This window comes from Triturus cristatus, chromosome 6, assembly GCF_964204655.1.
Source record: "Triturus cristatus chromosome 6, aTriCri1.1, whole genome shotgun sequence".
Lineage (NCBI taxonomy): Eukaryota > Metazoa > Chordata > Amphibia > Caudata > Salamandridae > Triturus > Triturus cristatus.
In genome coordinates, this window is record NC_140589.1 from 274,637,143 (window position 1) to 274,658,213 (window position 21,071).

At 43.8% G+C, this 21,071-nt stretch overlaps 1 long non-coding RNA gene across 1 annotated transcript in view; it reads right to left on the reverse strand.

The window, feature by feature from the left end:
• Positions 1–4,148: 4,148 nt before the first annotated feature.
• LOC146816756 (uncharacterized) overlaps positions 4,149–21,071 on the reverse strand; it is a 145,836-nt gene continuing 128,913 nt past the window's right edge. The window contains exon 3 of the long non-coding RNA XR_014962486.1: positions 4,149–5,186. This is a non-coding gene — a long non-coding RNA (uncharacterized LOC146816756). The remainder of the gene's footprint in view (positions 5,187–21,071) is intronic.

Below are 21,071 nucleotides of genomic sequence, written 5' to 3' on the forward strand. Positions count from 1 at the left end.
ACGTCAAGAGGTTATTGACAACTTCTTCACATGAGTGGAAGTACATTTTTACAATTTAATACACTAAGGGCCAGATGTACGACGTACAACTGCATACGCAAACAGGTTTGCGACCCATTTGCAATGCAATTTTTATCTGGGCCATGTACTTACACTATTTTGCGAGTCGCACATAATTTGCAACTCGCAAAAAAGTGTTTAGAGACTCGCTATTTGGTAGGAGCGTTCCCTTCCAAATAGCGACTCTCTAACCTATGTATGAATGTTTTGCGACTGCACTACATTACCCACTACCTGCTCTTAAAAAATTAAATGAAAATGTTTCATTATTTTTTTAAATGCATCCCGTATTCCTTTAAGGAAAACGGGCTGCATTAAAAAAAAAACAGCTTTATTTAAAAGCAGTCCCAGAAATGGTGGTCTGCTGAGCCCAGCAGGCCACCATACCTGGGAGGGCCTGTCATTCCCAATGGGCTCGCAAATTGCTAGAGGCTCATTAATATTAATGAGCCTCACAATTTGCGAGCCCATTGGGACTCGCAAACAGTGTTAAACACACTGTTGTAAATAGCAAATTGCGCCTTGCAAATTGCGACTAACCAAAGAGTCGCAATTTGCAAGGTGCAATTTTGTTAGTCGTACATCTGGCTCTGAATGTTAAACAAACTTTTAATGTAATGAGGATAAAAGTCTGTACTGTACATTTTTAAGAAAGGCCAAGTTCATTGAAATCCAGGGCAAGGATGTTTGTTGATCAAAGTTTTGACACATTGACTACTATGCTCTAGCCAAAAGAATTAGTATGAAAGCCCCTGACCCGGATGGAGTGCCACTAGATCTTTTCAAAACTAATCCTAATCTGTGGGCCCCATTATTAACCAATGTTTTCAAAGCAGTGGTAACCGGCCCTATCCCGGCATCTTGGAAGGAGGCTATAGTGGTCCCTGTGTTTAAAAAAGGAAACAGACGTGACCATTCCTGTTACAGACCGATTTACCTCATTGATGTCACAGCGAAGTTGCTGGGAAGGGTTGTTCTTGCGCGATTGGAAACTTTGGCAAAAGACACAGGGGTAATTGCAAGATCACAGAACGGGTTTAGGAGAGGGATGGGCACTACTGAACAGTGCCTTAACTTGTTCCTGATTATGGGCAAGTACATGAGGGCCAGGAAGGGCTCTTTTCATCTGGCCTTCATGGACTTGTCCAGTGCTTTTCATACTGTAAATCAGGGTAAGTTGTTGGCACTGATCAGAAAAATGGGAGTCGAGGAATCTTTAATTTCTCTTCTTCGCAGGCTCCACGCCTCAACATCTGTTATTATCAGCTATAGCGTTAATGGCAAAAGAACTAAGCCTATTGCATCGACAGAGGGTGTACGGCAGGGTTGCACCCTAGCACCATTTCTCTTTATAATATACACCAATGGCCTTGATGCTTTCTTGTCAGATAAAGATCTTGACTGTCCACGCATTGGGGACGTTCGTGTACCGCTTCTTTCTTATGCGGACAATACGGTCTTAATGGCCCTAACAGCAAATGGCCTCCAAAAATCTCTTAATGCATTTTCTGATTTTATGCTGTCAGTTGATTTAAAGGTTAATTTTACTAAATCTTACGTTATGGTTTGCGGGCCAAAAATGACTAAAATTAGAAATTATGCAGTGGGTGGGAAGAGGATTGATAAAATTAATAATTTTGATTATCTAGGGAACCTTTTCATTAATAAGTTGAATTGGGATCCCCTTGCTACTAAAAGGAGGCAAAACGCAGGTAGGGTGATTGATGGCCTTTTTCATTTTGCCAGCAAGTTGGGACATAAACCAGTGACTGAGTTAGTTACACTCTATAAGGTTAAATGTGTACCTGTGGCAACATACAGAGCAGGCGTATGGGGGTATCACAACAGTCGTCAGTTGCAAACTATTGAAAAATGAGTTGGGGCTTGATTTTGTAGAAGACTGTATAAATATTGCCCCCTTACACCTACGGACTCAAATTTTGTTATCAGTAGAGCTGGCATTTTCCAGAGAGATTATAAAATATTGTCTTAATCTCAAGGGTGCGTTTACTATCCCCTGGCTTCGTTTTGCCAGGGATAGCTTTTATAAGTTAGGTCTGGCACACTACTTTTATTGCCCAACTAGTATTAATGAGAATGCGAAAAAGATCATAAAAGAGTTGCATTCCATAGGGGCAAACACTCGCCGCTCTCAAACTGAGGTAGCAGGCCCTCTATGCTTATTCCCCGCTCAGCAGCAATTTTACTTAACTTTCTCTACAAATATTCAGACACGTTTTTATTTAACTAGATTCCGTCTCCTTACCTTGGATTTCCTAGTTGCATTTCGCAAACAAAATGGGTGGGTACACAACTTGGTGCCCTGCCCTTGTGATAATTTGGAAGCCCAAAGCACACGGCAATTTATGCTATTTTACGCTCTTTATAAAGAGCCTAGGAGAAAACTTTTAGTCCTGATTTTAAAAACCATCAGGCCTTGTTCTTATATTGATGGTTTTAACTGCTTCCATTCTCTGGCCACACTTGATATATGCATCAGGGGCTCTAACTTTGTTAAAGTTGCTCTGGACATTAGGAAACTGTACTAGTAGTTGTAGTTGAACTGGATTAGCTAGATTCATCAGCACACATTTTAAGTGTCTCATTTTCTAAAGTGTGATTAATTTTCAGATTGAATTTTTTAAGGATTGTATTCTTTTTATCTCCCTTTTTAAAATTGAATTGTACGAATTGCCATTCATGTTGTCTTGTAAATAGGTCATCGCAATTATAAATGTTACTGCTGATTTTGTGTACTTTTATGGTTCTCTTTTTGAAACCTAATAAAGTTATTTTGACTTGACTTGACTTGACTGCTCATTTACATTGTTTATCCTTTATTGTTCTTAGAAAATGTGTCCTCAAAATTATTCATTCATAAGGTGTCTATTTTGTAATGTAATTAAAAGAATCATTTTGTTTTTATCTGTTTTAGGATCCTTCACCATGTCATCTTCATTTGGAGATTTCAAAGTTGTGACATTTGCAAAAGGGAACATGGATTGCTCCTGTGAAAGACACACACACACACTTTGGGTGTAAAAATCTTGTACAAAGACAACTTGCACAGTTATTGATTTGCAATTATTACAATTACAGTTGACCTGTTTTGTGTTGAATGGTGCCACCAAGCCATATGTGCTGCTTAAATTGATCAAACCACATGTGATATTCAACCCAAAGTATATTAATCTCTCTTTGCATTGGCTAAATTCTCATTTTGCGCTAACTGTATGACGCTGTTGATGTGTCTCATCACAGTAGAAAGAACTTATTGTATCATACCACTCAATGTTTTTTGTGACATTGCACCCGCTGTTACTGCAGCGACGTCTTGGAATGATCCTGTGGCCACAAAATGGAGTAATGCCGGGATTTTCACTATTGTTGTTATTGATGTGGGATTACTATTCTGAGCCAGAAGATCAGACTCCAGCTGATGACAGAAATTAATGATAATTTGCTTATTGAATCAGTTTTTGAATTATATCACGTTCTTCCATGATGGCAAGGTCTGGAACAGTAAATGTTAAAATAGCATTGATGATTTGGATTATGCATGGGTTGTGATGTTTTTTGTAAACAAATACAAACATTCATTTCTTACAATTTAACCCCTTCGCTGCGGCGCGAATTCCGCCGCGGCGCTGGGTGGGTGCGGGGTGAGCGAGGCGCCACCATGCTCGTGACGGAACCACGCCGTCATGAGTCACAGGTGAGCTGTGCTCATGACGGCGTGGTTCCGTCACGACTCCGCCCACTCTCTATTTCGCCCGCACAGGCGGGGAATCAGTGCCGCGTGGGAGGAGCGGCCGCAGCATGACGGAACCACGCTGTCATGAGCACACGCCGCCCTTGGCTCACGACGGCGCGGTTCCGTCATGCGCACGCAAGGGGTTAATAACATACATCAGTTTGGTTTGTGCTACTTGGTCTTTTTTGTCATTTTAGGAGAATGTGAGAAACATTAGCTACATGGCATTTATTTATGAATAAACAATCATTTCATTTTTTACATCTAAATATGTGTGATGGAAGGAAAAAAATGATAACGAAACTGAGAAAAGAAATACAACAGCAGTCTTTGACATTGTTAATTTTGTTTTTATTCAACAAAACCAAATAAACTAAAACAGAATGTAAACAAAAAATACTAACAAAAAGTTATCAAAGTCAATAATGTTGAATGGAACTATTATTGAAGAGACAAACAACAATGTCCAAAATACAACTGGCATCAGAAAGGTAAATGTGTCCAATTAATAGTCCACAGAGTGAATGGAGGAAATTAGGTTCTGCATCGCTTGGTGGGGGTGGTCTTGCCATTCTCTCGAGGTGGCCCGGATTAACGTGTGCTCCTGCGAGGGGCTGGTGGATCCACAGTTGGGGGACTGAGGAAGGTGCAGGTGTTGCCTCTTGTGGAAGGGCCTCCCTTTCTGTGGCTGAGGAAGATGTAGTTGGCACAGATGTTGTTGGACTACAGAAAGGGGAATATGGTGTTGGAAAAGCCCTGCACATATGGGTGTAATAAATGTCATTAAACCCCCCAGTCAGAGAGTCCAAACTGGAGTTCTGATTATCCATCTGTACATTATGCTCCCTCTTCACCTGCTTCATTTCCTGGAGCTCTGTAAGGACCAGCCCCATGATGTCTTGGGACTGATGGAGGGATCCCAAGATATGGTAGATGGTGGCCTGGCTGACAGTGAACCCAGTGGCCTCACTTGGCTGGCCCACGGATTCCCTCTCACTGACCCCAACTCCACTACCCTGTACCCTTGACACAGTGTGCCCTATCCCACTGGTTCCTGGCTGAACTGGAGGAGGTGATGGTGTTTGTTCAACTGCAGCCAAGACTAGGGGACACAAGTATAGGCTGATGTTGGTTTGGACACAGGAAGTAGAGGTATCCATAGTCTGAGAGGTGGTAACAGCTTGGTTGAGATGTGTAGGTGTGGGTCGAGTGTGACTCAATGAAGCTGTCTGCCCAGGCAGACCAGACAGACCAGCCTGATCATCGTCATCTGGACTTTCATGACTGGAGTCCTTCCTGAAGGCTTGTTCCTGGTCTGGAATGAAGGTATCAGCAGTGGCAGATTGTTGTCTACATACTCTAGGTGCTGGACCTATAATGAATGTAAAAGAAACAGAAAACGTTGTAAAAGTCTGGATTATACGTAAAATGAGTTAGAAGCTAAAAATGAAGAAGAAGAAAAGGAAAAGATGAATTAATATCATGAATATATATTTTAGTGGTATTAGAATACATTACACAAACAACTTAAATTAGACTAAAATAACTTCAAAAAAGCAGATAAAAAGATGTCCTCAAATGAAATAAAAATAGAAAGTATAGAGAGGAGAAATGTGACAGAAACCATTCCCAGGCCTAGCAGGTATACATTCTGACAATTACACAACTGAGAAGGATAAATAACATTAATCATCATATAAACTATGCAGAGTAAATGTGTGTAAATGTAAGACAACTAATATTCAGCGTAAAAAATTACATTACCTTCACATTTGTAAGTCAGAAAACTTAGATTTGTGAAACAAATACCATCAATTCAATGAGATACCAAGACTAGGACAACATACAACATTAAACACAAACACACTTAAAAACATAGCATGAAGTAGAGATTGGTAAACTACATTACACTTCAGCATATGTGAAAATTAGACAGAAAAAGGAGAATGGGCAAAATTACATTGCAATATTATTTTGACAAAACAAAAGTAAGGCATCATGATAGTTGTAGTCCTTTCAACTAAACATGGATAACTCTTGTAAAACTGTAAGTTAAACAAACCTAGTGAAGATATGCAGTAAGAACAACAAACTGACATTTAGAATATAAAACATATATATGAGCTATGTTAAAATCACCATTACTTCATGAGAACTGAACTGCAGATTGAAACCTGTAATCTTAATTATAACAAAATACATTTAAAAAAAACAAGACAGAATAAATTATACTGATATATCTAAGTTTAAATGTTTAACAAAGGTGCAAAACATATTAGCAACAGCTAAATTAAAATGAAAAATGACATTTAGGTTTTGTGACACATTCCAAAGTATAAATTACTATTCTCCACTTCACAAGTGATTCCCCTCAAGCCTTCAGGATGTAGGATCTGCAAGACCTACTCTTTCTAGCAAAAAGGGTGTAAGGGGGGCTAGGAGAACCAACATCAGTCCTCTGGACCTCCAGGTGGTGTTGGAGGTCAGGGAGCACACTCTCCCCTGCAGGTCATTCCACCTATTCCTAATTTCCTCCAGCGTGCGCAGATTGTTTGACACAGCATTCACTCTGTCAACTATTCTGGCCCACATTTGCCTTTGAGATATGGTTGTATTTTGTACTTGGGCTCCAAACAATTGTGGCTCTACTCTAATAATTTCATCCACCATGACTGATAATTCTCCCTCTGTAAAACTGGAATTTCTCCTCTGTGGCATTATATGCAATCGCATTAAATGAATTTGTAAACCCACAAGTCAAATAAAATAAAATGTAAAATGCACAAGCAACAGAAATAGCACAAATATACCCAGAATACTCAAACAAAACTGCTCCTCGAAAATGTTGTGCTGTGCTAGAATGACAAAGGATCGTAGTCTGAAATGGAGTGCATTTTATAGGGTGGAATGGCGGTGCAAAGGTTGAGGCAAAACACATTAGGTATGTTATGCTAGCATCCATCCCACAGCCACAGAAATAGGCCAATGTTGACCGCGTCAGAATCACTCCGTCAGCAACCCGCTGCTGAAACGCTGCCAGCACAACTGTGAAATCTAAATAGGCTCTGTGCAATCCTGCCGTCCAGATGACAATGGAGCAACGTTAGCCAGCAGAGATGTCAGCTGTGTCAAGAGCGTTAAACTGTTTACGTTATGGGAAACACTCTGTTGACATAGACGGCGGTTTAGCCAGCACACATCAAAATGGGGCGGGTGCGATTCCATCAGCTTGGAGGAGTACTTGTATAGTCTGCCATGCAGGGCAACAGTACTCATCAAGATCTAAATCAGGCCCTAAGTCATAATTCGAGTAATAATATTGAAGATGACCCTTTCCATTGATAAATTTCAACAATAAATTACAGGTAACGCCATATGTCAGAGTAAGGTGATAATAAGTAATACCCTCAGCAACTGAGGCAGGCAATTAAATGCACACATAGCAATCCCTAGCATCCATAGTGTCAACATTTTCATAAAGAAATTTGGAACGCACATTCAATGAATAGTCTCCTCTAGATGCATATACATGTAAGTGTTTCTAATCGATTGAAGTTAAACTACTATCAGTAGGAAATGGTATTTCACGGGCACTTGTAGACCTAAACTCCTCCACATGAGAAGGCTTCATGAGTTCTCTGAGGCCAGTCCTTTCAGGTGGAAGATAGCAGCGCAGTCCTCGCAGTATATTTCCATCTTCACAAACAGTAAAACAAAGTTCAAGTGTCTTTTCAGCAAAATATTTACAAAGAATCTTCATAAGACTTCCTTAGCCCTACTCCGTGTTCTTCTAAATTATAACCTTACGCTCCTTCAGCAGACTCAGGGATTTGGTACTCTTCTTAGGCAAAATGCATTAAGTTCTGTTCAATAAATGTGCAGCTCAAATTCACTAATGATCACAGCCAGAATAAAGTGAACCAGTCTATTGAGTGGCAATGTGATTTCAAAGCTCAGTTCAGCCAAAAAGTTCATTTCAAGGAGGTGCAATTGAATGCGAATTGTTATAGCAAACCATCCAAAATACTCTCTGCCAGTCATTGACAGCTAGGTATGTCCATTTAGGTGAGGAGTACCTCTGACAGGGTGCTCTGGCTATCTTTGATCTCCTTACTGCTGGCCCTTCCTCATCACTGTCACTTAGGCCAGAACATTCAGTATCTTCTGGGATAGTGTATGGCACACGCACTTCAGACAAACTGCATCTCCCTCTGTCCTGTCTTCTTGGCCCCCCGGTCTCCAGGCACAACTCGTGTTACTGATGCATTAGGCCCTTTGCCAGGGTCTGTATCTGGTGCAGTCAACACTACAGGATGGCACCCTTCTCTACTGACTTTAACTGTTGATTCCCTCAGAAAACCCCCTCAGGCTGAACAAGTGCTGTAACAGGTTCTTGCTGGTCCCCAACTGTTTGACTAACCTGCTACCTTTGTCTCACTGTAACCACTGGCACTTCCGGGACAGGTGCTATTATCTCATCAAGGAGACAAGGAACTCTGTGAGTATGGGTGGCGTGCACCTAATTGGGGAGATCTCTGCACTTTACAGCTGTTGTATTGACCAAGATGACTTGGTAAGGGCCTCGATACCGAGGTTCCAAGCATGACTTGCGCACATGCTTCTTCATCATAAACCAGTCACTGGAACTGATGCCAGGGCACTGCTCCTGTTGAGGCAGGGCTGTAGCCTCTCCAACCTGATGAGGCACAGAACGCACCACATCAGCCAGTCCTTTGCAATAATCAAGACTCATGTCATCTGTAATGTTCACAGGGGCATTCATAGGCACAGCTGGCAGTCTCATGGCTCTGCCAATGATTAACTCATGGGGAGATAACTCGGTTCTCCTATCCAGGGTACTGCATAGGCTCATCAACACAAGAGGTAAAGCAGCGTGCCATTTCAGAGATGTTGAAGCACATACTTTAGACAATCTGAATTTCAAAGTCCCATTGACCTATTCCACAATTCTGGAAGCCTTCGGTTGATAATTGCAATGTAGCCTCTGTTCAACTTGCAATGCTACACACAAGATCTTCATGACCTCACTATTAAAATGAGTCCGTAAGTCAGACTCCAGAGAAATCAGGAACCCAAAGCAAAGTATTAACTCCCTCAACAACAACAACTTAGCCTGTTCCGGTAAACCTCAACCCAATATGAAAAGAGGCACACAATCACAAGGACATATCTCAGCCCATTGCACACAGGCATCTCAATAAAGGCTTGTTGCATCCTGTTGACGGGACCACCTAATCTCCCTATGTGATTCAGTGTTACTGCCGTTCTTCTGCCTACATTCTGCTGCTAGCACACAACACATCTGTGACACAACCTTTCAGCCATCAGTCTGAATCTGGGGTTAAACCAAGTCTGCCTGAACAATCACACCATGGAGTCTCTACCTATGTGTGCAGGTCCATGATAATGTCTCCGCATTGGAAGTAACAAGCTTTCTGGCATCTGGCAACACAGGTCTTCCATCTCCCGAAAACCAAGGGGCGTCTGTGCAAGCTCCTATCGCCATACAACGTCACTTTTACTGACATCATGGTGGTGATAGGGGCTGCGTCTTATGTACAAGGCAGCGTTAAGCCACTTACCGTGGCTTAATGCTGCCTTGTACATAAGGCACCCTTTCATGCTATGGTTAGTATGAAAGGGGCATACAGTGGGTGTTGTGGTGGGCGTTCCACCGCAACAACCATTATATTTAACGCTGCCCCCCCCCATGTACAAGGGTGGCGTACATAGGAGGCAGCGCCAAAATTAAGACCAGGAAATCCCTGGTCTTAAGTTGGCGAAACGAGGAGAAATGCATTATTTCTCCTCGTTTTTGCTTTTTCCATGTGTGCTGCCTTGCGCAGCACACATGGAAAAGCAAAATGCCATGGTTTGTTTATTTACAGGAAGGTCTGCCTTCCTGTACATAAACAACACTTTAAAAAAAAATGCCATTTTGTCACTTTCATGTGTGCTGAAGGGACACCTTCCTACACATAAACAATCCTCCCCTGCACGCAGATACCCTTGCACTCTGGTGTACCCTTGCACTCGGGGATACTTTATGACCATTCTCAGCTAAGTGGTTCAACAGAGCAATTGTGTCTTATTTGTAAGCCTCCTGTGTATTTGACACCACCAATAGAACATCAATATACTGGACCAGGACTGAGTGATAGGGTATTACTAGAGAATCCAGATTCTTTTTGACGATCTGGTTGAAGATAGACGGTTCTCCATATAACCTTGTGGGAAACTGCAACATTCCAAAGCACGACAGCAGAAATGAAAAGCAAAGAGGAACTGGCTATCCTCATGCAACAGTATTGAAAAGAAGGATTGGCACAAGTCGATGACAGAGAACCACTCGGCCTCACATGGAATCTGAAACAAAATCACAGCTGAATTTTGCACCACAGGCCAACAAGGAGGAACAATGGATTTAATTCTTCCCAAATCCTGCACTATGCAATATTTACCATTGGGTTTCCGCAAACCCATAATGGGTGAGTTAAATGAACTCCCAATAATCTCCTTCAGAAAGCCTTGCTCCATCACTGATTCAATCACAGGAGTAATCAGAGCAATGATTTCAGGGGTCAGATTGTATTGTGGGATTCTTGGATACTCAGCAATAGGCTTCACTGTTATGAGTACTGGTTCACACCTTTGAAGAGACCCACGGCTTTCCTGAAAAGTCCAGTACTTAAGGTAACACTGTCTCTTAGCTGTGGAGATATATTACTGACTGACAAGTTAAAAGGCAACTGTCCTCATCATGAGTTTGAAATTAGATGTGATATGGGTACAGTAAATGGAACAATACAGCTTGCACAAAAGATCTTGTCCAAGCAGATTTAGAGGACTTAAATCACACACCACAAATCGGTGCTTCTTTTCAAAGGACCAAATTTGGACAGGTACCGCTTCTAAGACAGGGCTAGTAATTTGCTTATTTGCAACTCCTACACCTTGGATTCTTTTTCCTGAGAGAGGTAGGTTGATAACCTCTGCTGTTCTCACAATAGAGTAGGTAGCATTAGTTTGATAAAGAATGATACAGTGGCAATTCACCTCACCATCCACAAATGTACCACTCTGGTCTACCTCTAATGTTGCGCCAAGCACATGATATTCCTCCCCTCTCAGGCCTTGTCATTGCAACAGCTCTGAACCAAAGTCTCCATCTGTTTGTATCATAGAGCGCTGTTGAGACATACCTTTATTCACAAAAACGTTGGTGTTTACATTGGGAACCTGATTCATGTTAAATTTGTGAGCATTTGCATTTGTTGTGGCATTGGCTCTTCTGGAACCTGCATTGCTTGTGCTTGGGGCACGTTGAAATGTTGCACTCTCTGGGCCCGATTCACAGAACTAACTTAAGACAAAATCCTAAACTTACTACCATTTTGGTATTCACAGAAGGCACTTACTCATTTTGGTATTCACAGGAGGCACTTACTCATTTTGGTATTCACAGAAGTTAGTAGTCCTAACTTTAGGACTCCTAAATGCCTTCTGTGAATACCGAAAGTCTTAAAGTTAGAATTATTTTCAGTTTAGGAGTAGTAAAGTTAGGACTCCTAGCTTTAGGACTCGTAAATGCCTTCTGTGAATACCGAAAGTCTTTAAGATAGGATTTTTCTCAATGGAAAAAATCAGTTTAGCTGGGAAGCAGATGACCAAATTCTGACAACCGTTAAAGGCATAAAAACACTGATAAAAAAGCTGAAGGTGGAAGGAGCAGCAGTCCCAAACGGGCTACCAAATGCCCTGTTCAAACGAGACCCGGAAGTTTGAGCAAAATATTGAAAACCTCTTTTTAACCACGTGTTCTGTAACAACAAGATCCCTAAATCTTGGAGCGGCAACCTGTTCCACCCAATTTACAAGAGCGGCATTAGAACAGAACCTGGGAATTACAGGTTGATCGCCCTGATTGACGTAGAGGCCAAACTCTATGCTTCATGCATCCTGGAACATCTACATGAGTGGACAGAGGACAATAACATTATCCCAAAATTCCAAACAGGCTTTAGACGGGGACTGGGCACCATTACAAATCTAACAGCCTTGACAATTCTGACGGACAAAGCTGAAAGGAAAAGGGGAGTTTTAGTGGCATGCTATATAGATCTAAAAGCGGCTTTCGACAGAGTGCCACGGGATCGCTTGTGGAAGAAACTGAAAGCATGGGGACTGCCACAATCACTGATACAAGCAATACAATCACTATACAGCGAAACATGGGCCACTGTAAAATTAGGGGATGGACAAAGAGTCTCTTCAAAAATAAATATAACAAATGGATTAAAACAGGGCTGTGTCCTTTCTCCAAGCTTATTTAATCTATATCTAGCTGATTTGAATTGCCACTTAGAACAAATAAATGGACACCCACCAAATTTGGCAAATGAGCCGGTTCAATACTTACAGTATGCAGACGACATTGTCTTGGTAAGTCTGACTCCAATAGGGCTACAAAGGGCAATAAACAAACTTATAGATTACATGGACGCCCAAGGTTTGGAATTGAATAAATCAAAAGCCAAGGTGGTAAGATTAGCGGGGCCAAGACAAGGAAACTATAAATGGTTTGCTAAGAACGCTCAAATAGAAGAAATAAGAGTTTGTAAGTACTTGGGCATCAAAATGGCAAGAAATCTGTCAATGGTGGAGCAGAAAAAGGAGATCACAGGAAAAGATCAATCCTTAATATTTGCCTATAAACAATTATATAAGAAACTGGAAAGCCCTTCACACGGGCATCTTTTAAAAATCATGGCAGCCCAACTGCTACCGACTCTGTCCTACGGTCTGGAAACTTGGCATGGCCAAGAAAGTAACATCTTGAATAAATTACAAACTAAGGTTTACAAAACGGTATTTAATCTCTTTAAAGGTTCCTCTCCAGCACAAATCCGTTTGGAATTCGGACTACAAAATCAAGTATTCCAAAGAAAGGCAACCATGGTAAATTTATGCTGGAAACTCAGAGCAGCAGAATAAGGAACTTTGAATAATTTATGCTGGTTGGAAATTAAGCAACAACTAGAGCAAAGAATCCCAAACTCGTGGGGGGACCAATTGAGGATAGCTCTAGAAGAATTAGAGCTCTATGGGCTTTGGAACAGCAAGTTGGAAAAGGCAACTTTTAAAATAGCTTGCAAAAACAAAGCAAAAGCATTATCCTTCGTGGAGGACAAGAGGGGACGCCGCCACGCATGGGTCATAATAAACTCTTACACACGGCTAAGACCTCAACCCTACCTAGTAGCTCACTTCCGATTGTACTTGGATCAATCCGGACACCACAACTTCTACCTTGCAGTTGAAATCTAATACAGCCTTGCATCATAGGAACTCCATGTTGGTACACTCCCTGCAGGGGGCCAGCATTCCCAACAAACTGCTGATTCTGACCTCGCTGTGTGACTTTCATTTGTGGTATCATCAACTTCTCTTTCAATTTCTTATGTTTCATTTCCAATTCGTCACTGCACATTTCACGTCTCAATATTTCATCAATGGGCTGATTATGCCAACAAATCAAATGCTGTTAAATCATCAAACTAATCTCAGGTTTCTATCCCTGCACAAACCTGTAGGCAAAATTTCCCATTTCTTTAGTTTCAATCGTCTCTGTCCCACTATGCTGCCTAAATGCCTGCAACAGTCTCCCATATTAGGCATGTTTCGCTTCTTTTGACTCTTAAGTTGTTCTGTCAATCTTGACCCAATCAATCTCTTTAGGAGATAATTTTGATTTAAAACATGTAATCACCTGATCAAACTTTTTCCTCACCACTTGTAATGGAGCGTTTGATTTAGAATGTCTTATCGGCTCCTTTTTGGGCCACTCTACAGCAATTTTGTATACAACCTACAAGTCACCTTGAACCGCAATGTCAAATAAGGTGTTCAAATAGATCCTTTGATACCTTTACAAACCATTCAACCTGTCTGTACCATTCCACTGGGGTTTCTCTAAATTTCGTGTGGAACTATTTGCTTATGATGCAGTAACGGAATTATTACTTGAGCATTAAAATCACGGAAGGTCACTGGACGAATCTCAGCTGTGCTGTAACAGTAGTATCCAGCCGCATGATGTTAGTCTAACTTTGGAAGTCTATGGTCGAGGTTGATGTTTTCCCTTGAACATCTAGGGTATCTCTAGGAAATGCCATGTGATCTGCACCAGTTCATCAGCAGTTCCTGAGGAAGCAGTGTCCAATCAGAGAGAATTTATCTTGTGTCCAATTCCTTGTTCTTCACATTGCAATCTTTGCCATTCATGGTTCAGCACAGTATATGATGGTCATAACTGGGGAACAATGCTGCTGTTCAACTAGGCTGGAAACTATGTTTAGTGGTTGTGACAGTTCCACGCAGTAGGTCTTTGTGTTCCACACACTTTAAGTATATATTCTTTAGGTCATATATGCATACATTTTTGTGCCACCTGGGATACTCTTTATAATTTGTTCTCCAGAGTAAGATTGTCCCAGTGTGCTATTTAAAAAATGGTTAAGTTGCTTGGCTTGGGGACTGACTTTAGTATGCTGGATGGATTATGTATCGTCACCGTGGCAGAGTACTTTACTCCCGCCATGGCAAGGGCAATCCATCCCAAAAATTTAGAGATGTCCACTGGCCCAGCAGACATTGCCTTCATTTTCAGGAACTGACATCATGGAGATTCCTGTAAATGCATTGAAAGTTTGACGGACAGCTCCTTCCCTAGAACTGTACATAGTTTGAGGAGATGCACTTACCTGATTGTCTGCCCAAACCATCACTGGTTGATTGATTAGCTCTGGGGCAAAGTGGAGAAGAGCTAACTGGACTGCCTTCTACTCCTTTCAGTTGGAAGATCTTGAGCAGTGTATGGATTTCCACCTTCCAAAAATAACAAAAGCCTTCCCTGGAATTTTCAATTGAATTTTGCTCCTCAACCCACTCCACCGGCATTTGTAGTAATCACCTTGGGAGTAAATAGGTGAAACCGCATACTCCTGTGTTCTGTGACTAGGGATGAAGTCACGATTGTGGGTCCTGAATACTGGGATGCAGGAATTCAGTGCGCAAACAGATGAAGAACCAGGGGGTAAAGGTGGACTCGATACCATGGCACAATTTTTAAATTTGATGCCAGGTCTCCATGGAGGAACAGCCACTTCATGGCCAATACTGACTGGCCAGTGCCTGAGACTTTGTCAGCAGGTTCCTTTAGTGGGAATACATTCTCTGTTTTCTGAGTTCTAGCAAAAATACTTTCCTCCAATTTGATACCGGCTCCGATTAATTGGAGAGTCTAAGAAGGAATGTTATTGTACTTTTCAACACTAACCAGAAATCTGAAATCTGCCAGAACTTTGGAGACTTCCGAAAAGTCTTCTGTTCCTTAAGACAACGAGGTGATGCAATGAGTCAGACATCAAAAATGGAAACTCTTACTCCTGGAGAAAGAATTCTACTCACCACCCATAAAATAAGTTTTGTGAAGACCCTTAGATCCAATGCCAGTCCAAGTGGTAGAACGTAAAAATTAAATGCTTTTTCTGTACACAGAAATGAAGAAACATCTGGGCAGTGCGTGAGAATGTGCAGAAATGCATTTATCAAGTTTGTAGAAGAAATTAAGTTTTGTTTTTTTAGCAGTGAAAAGATGGATTGAAACATCAGCATCTTCTATTTCTGGTATGTGATATGCATGTTAACTTCCTTGATATCTAGCACAGGTATGAGTTCTCAGAACACCTTTCTAACTAGAAAGATGATGTACTAGCAGGCCATGCCTCTTTGTACCTTCAAAATCCAAATGTTTGCAGTTTTGTTCAGTAGTTTCTTAACTCCATTTTGAAGGTCCAGCTGACAAACTGGGTCTCGAGAACAAGGTATCTCACAGATCAAGTCCTGTGAATGGCTGGATAAATCCACTCAATAGCCCTACTCAACTACCTCCAGCGTCCTTATACACATTTCTGTGAAATAACTTAACTGACCTCTCACTTGGACTGGTGAATTGCTTTGATTTTTTTTACTAAACCTTTTTATTGAGTTTTTCAGGTACAGACAGAGTATACAACTTACATCATCATTTGCGATTAATTATCTTTTAGTACATTAAGTTGCCAGAATATAGTACAATTAAGTTGGATGAGTGCTTAGGTGTGCATTGTCCGGCGTACACTGCTTGCGCTTTTGAGGGTGGACTGGGCCTATAGTAAATTATTTGGTTCTTGAGCTTTTTTAGTGTATCTCCGCTGTAGCTTATCTGCGAGTGTCATTTTCAACAAACCAACTGAGGGTGTAATTTAGGAAGTAGGGTTAGGGGTGGGTTTCAGGGCTAATGGCGCCATGTTATTTTCGCTAGTCTGGGCATCCACAGGCACATCTCTCCCACCAGGGCACGCTTGGGTGTCAAGTAGGGGTTGGGTGTAAGTGCCCTTTGGGCAGCTGTTTGTGAGGTGTGGGACGCTAAGGGGCTTGGCGTCATCTGGGTGTCTGCCGGGAATTCCATGGGGGTTATATGTGCCTGTTTAAAACCGTGAAGGAGCATCGCCCACATCATGGATATAGGGTGACGCCGTGTTCAGCGTGTCTCCTCTAGCCTGTTTGCATCTTCTTCTGTGGCTCTCCATTTCATGACTGCCCCCCTCCATGCTTCTCTATCGGAGGACCTGTAGGTGAGCACCAATGTAATGTGCTGCTTCGTTTCGCTAGGAGTAGAGCCAGTACCACAAATCGGGTCTCTATCTTTTTCTGGCTTTTGAATATCCCCAGGGTGCAAGCCTCCCATGTATGTAGGCCTGTCAGGCCAGTGATTGTCTGTATCATGGTGTGTACTTCTGAGCAGTAGGTCTGCAGTGTGGGACATGTCCATAGCATTAGCACAAATGTGCCACTGAGTAGGTGGCAGAGTGGGCATTCCAACTATGTTGTGGGATAGAATCGTGTCAGCCGCGCTGGTGTAAGATATACTCTGTGTAGTATGTTAAACTGAATAATTTTTAAATGCTGGTTGCGTGAAACTTTCTTATGGTGCTCCAGGGCTGTGAGACATTCATTATCTTGCAATGCCTGACCAAATACTTCCTCCCATTTTGATCAGAGCCACGCTAGCGGTGTAGTCGTGAGGTCTATGATGGATCTATAGATCCATGTGATGAGATGGCATCCTGCGCCCATATTCAGTATCGCCTGCAGTGTAGGGTGCGTTTTTGGCTCTCCGGCCTTCAAGTCCCATGTTTTCCTACAGTCAGAAATGAGCTGTCTGTGAAGGAGGAACTGACCAGCGGGGAGCCTGCTTCCTTCCATCAGGCTTTCGAAGGAGGTCAGCTGTCCTTCTGTGAACAGCGATTCCACCTCTGTGAGTGCATATTCTGTCCAGGTTTGCATGTCCCTAGACGTATAATAATCGCGCCTCTTGGTGAGACCTGCCAGTGGCAATAGTGGAGAGTCTACCGGGGTAGCGAGAGAGAGACGATGGAGTCTTAGCATGCAGGATCTGGCCACCGTCACCTGCATGGGATGGGTTGGAATTGGTTTGGTACCCAGGAGAATGATGCATCACCGGGATCATTAGAGGCCCTGATTGTGTATCTGTTTCTTCCAGGTGTTGCCCGGCCGTCCAGCGTGATAGGCATTGCAGTTGCGCTGCGAGAAAATAGGCTTCAAAGGAAGGGGAGCCTAGACCGCCCCAGTCCCTTGGGAGTTGCAGTGTCGCTAGAGCTACTCTACCGCGTCCTCTCCCCATATCAGCGATATGAGTAGGGAGTTTAACTCTCGGAAGAGGGCTTGTGGAGGAATCACTGGGACATTTGCAAAGTAGTAGAGGAGATGGGGTACCACCACCATCTTTGATCGGGCCACCATCCCTATGGGGGCTAAGGGCAATGTGTGCCAGAAGTTAATCTGGGTTTTAATGCATCTTAGGGCTCTGTGGTGGTTGCCCTACATGAGATATCTCGGGGTGTGGTATAGTCTGATTCCCAGGTATCTTGGGGCATCCCCGTTCCATGTCAGTCTGGCCTCCCCCACATTTATCTCCCGTAGGGGTGCATCCGGGTGAAGGAGGTAGATAGTAGACTTTCTCCAATTCACTTTTAGTCCTGCCTCCCTGCCATCATCTAGTGTGGTCCAGAGCGGAGTGAGGTCCATGGTGACATCCCTGATAGAAGTGTGGCTCAATGATTAGAGCGGCAGATCCTGATGCAGAGGTCTAGCCCGGGCCCAGGGTTCAATTCCCCGCCTCGGCTCAAACATTCCACGGACCTGATAATTCTCGCCTCGGTGCCTATTCCAATCATGGAGTCCCACTCTGCAACTCTGGGCAATAGCTTGCTTAATCTCCACAACGGCCCCCACTACGCTAAGGATGCCTGGCCTCCACCTTGGGGGTGCCCAGGAGTGGACGCCTCACAGGGAAAGCCAGGATGGGTTCCACAGCGGTATTCGTACAAGCGCCTTGAGACCCTTGCGGGTGAGTAGTGCGCTATACAAGTATCAAATTTATTTATTTATATAGATTAGGAGGTCATCCGCGTATAAAGATACACTATGGATGCGGCCCTCTAGTGGAATGCCCCAATGTTCGCCTCCCTCCCTAAGCCTAATTGCTAGCAGCTCCATTGTGAGGGCGAATAATAGGGGGGATAATGGGCACAAATGATGCGTCCCACAATTCACCCGGAGAGGGGGTGAGATGTGGCGGCCTATACGGACCCGGGTCGTGAGGTCAGTATATAGCAGTTTGATGTACGTCATAAGGTGAGGGACGATCCCCACCTGCCGCAAAACCACAAACAGGTACTGCCATACCAGGGTTTTCGAAGGCCTTCTCAAGGTACAGGGCTTGGCATGCAGCATGTGGGAACTGGCCCCACACCCCATCCCGGACATAGAAGAGTCGGCGGATGTTGTGGGAGCTGTTCCTCCCGGACACAAACCCGCATTGGTCAGGGTGTATGAGGCGGGAATGTACCCCAGTGAGTCTGTCCACCAAGATCCTGCCCAATTTTTTGCAGTCCGCTGTGAGCAAAGTGATCGGACGGTATGATGACCTGAGTAAGGGGTCCCGATCTGGTTTAGGGAATGTCACTAGTATAGATTCACGCAAGGACTTAGGGAGTGCCTCAGTTTCTAAGACTGCTTTATAGACAATGTCTAACTTCGGGGCTAGTTGGGAGGAGAACGTACTGTAGTATTCTAATGGGAAGCCGTCATGGCCGGAGGCTTTGTTTTTGGCTAGGTGATGGATCGCGCTTTTAATTGCTGTCAGCGTGAAGTGTTCGTCTAGGGAGGACCTGTCGTCGCGTGTCAGCTGTGTCATGGTGATGGAGTGTAAGACTTTATGGATGTGTTCCTCCCTGTCAGGTGTCGGCTCTCTCTACAATTCTTTGTAGTACTTGTGGAAGGTTTGCATAATCTCCTCCTGCGTGTAGGTGACGGCGCCTGTCTCATTTCTGATACTGGTGATAGGTTGTGTGTCTAGGTTCTGTCTGATTAGCCAGGATAGCAGGGTCCCGGCTCGGTTCCCCCCTCTGTGGGCTCTAGCGGCATGGGCGCGGAAGTTATATCTTCGCAGATCTGCGCATGCTTCTGCATACTTGGTCTTGGCCTCTGCTAATTGTGTAGGAGGGATCACGTGCTTGTCTGCATTTTTGGAACGCTGCGCTAAGCGCTGATCAGCTGTTTGAATCATCTGTTCTGGTGTTTTACGCACTCCTGTGATTTGCCAACTGCAGGCTCCCCTCATGACCACCTTAAAGGCGTTTCATTCTAGTGCCCTGGAAGCTGTGGTGTTGGCATTGTCAGAGAAATAGTTCTGTATGTTTTCCCTTTGTTCGTGTTGGATCACCGGGTCTTCAAGGCAGTCCTGTGGGAGCTGCCAGGTGGGGATTGCTGGCAGGGGAGGGTGCTATTTGAGGGTTATAACTTGTGCATCGTGGTCTGAAAGCACCCTACACAGGTAGTCCGAGTGCTGGATCATGGGGAGAATTGTGTGCGTGCACAAGAAACGGTCCAGCCATACTCGCAGATCATGGAGAATGGAGTGGAAAGAATAGGGTTTAGTTTTTGGGTGTGGGTGCTGCCATGCATCTGACAGTGACCAGTGGTTTGCCCATGTTCGAAAGCGGGCAGTTTGTAAATGGGCTTGTGAGGTCGGGCAGGGAGGGTGGGATCCGTCTAGATTGAAATCTAATGTGCAATTGAAGTCCCCTCCCAGGATCCATGGTGAGGTGATAAATTGGGCCAAGCCTTTCGATAAGGTCTCCCAGAAAGCTGGTTGCTCTGTGTTGGGTGCATAGATACTGTCTATTAATATTGGCTGGCCATCCAATAGACTTTCTAACAGAGCGTATCTCCCTTCAGTGTCTATCTTTCCGTCGGTCTCTAAATAGGGAATCCCTGGTCTGAGCCAAATAAGTGCCCCCGTGCGTATGCTGAGTTGGTAGGGGTGCAGAATGTGCCCCGCCATCACTTTGGAAGCTTTTCGAATTCCCCCTTTGTAAGGTGTGTTTCCTGTAAAAGTATGACCTATGCTAGCTGGCACTTGATGTATGCATGGATAGTGTAACGCTTCCGAGCTGTGTGTATACCCTGTGCGTTTAGAGTGAGAAATTAAATGTCTGTCAGGGGGGTCATGGAGGCTTGTGACTCGCACAATGGTGGGGGAGTTTGGGGGCCCTGATTGGTGTTCCATGGGTGGGGTCAGATGTGCCCGGTGTGAGGCCTGGGTGTGCGGTAGCCCTTCAAGTCGGGGTGGGTGTGGGGTGAGGGTGTGCTGAGGGGTTGAACCATAACTATTAGGGGTTGAAGACCCAATACTTGGTATCTGCTGCAACAGACAGCACACCCAAACTGGTACTAACGTGTACCCTCTAGTGTTTCGTGAGGGGGATGCGTATGACTTGCGCGTACCTCCGACACATCCGCATAGAGACGATGATGGATCCCATAGGCCTGTGTGTGTGGTCAGCAGGGGGCTTGGGTGATAGTGGATTTGTGGCACAGCCGTCCGTGACGTGCGCTGTGTGTCGGTGGGCAAGGTGGTGGAGCAATACTAGTGTGGAGGTCCAATGTGTGCATCGTTACCAGCGGGCTCTATATGAGTGTGTCCGCTGTTTGTGGGGTGACTGTTGGCAAGGTCCCTGAGTTTCCGTTGAAGTTGCTGGATTTGTTGGGATCGTTTTCGGGTTTGAAGATGTGAGGACTGTCTTCATTGTCCGAGGCTGAGAGATTC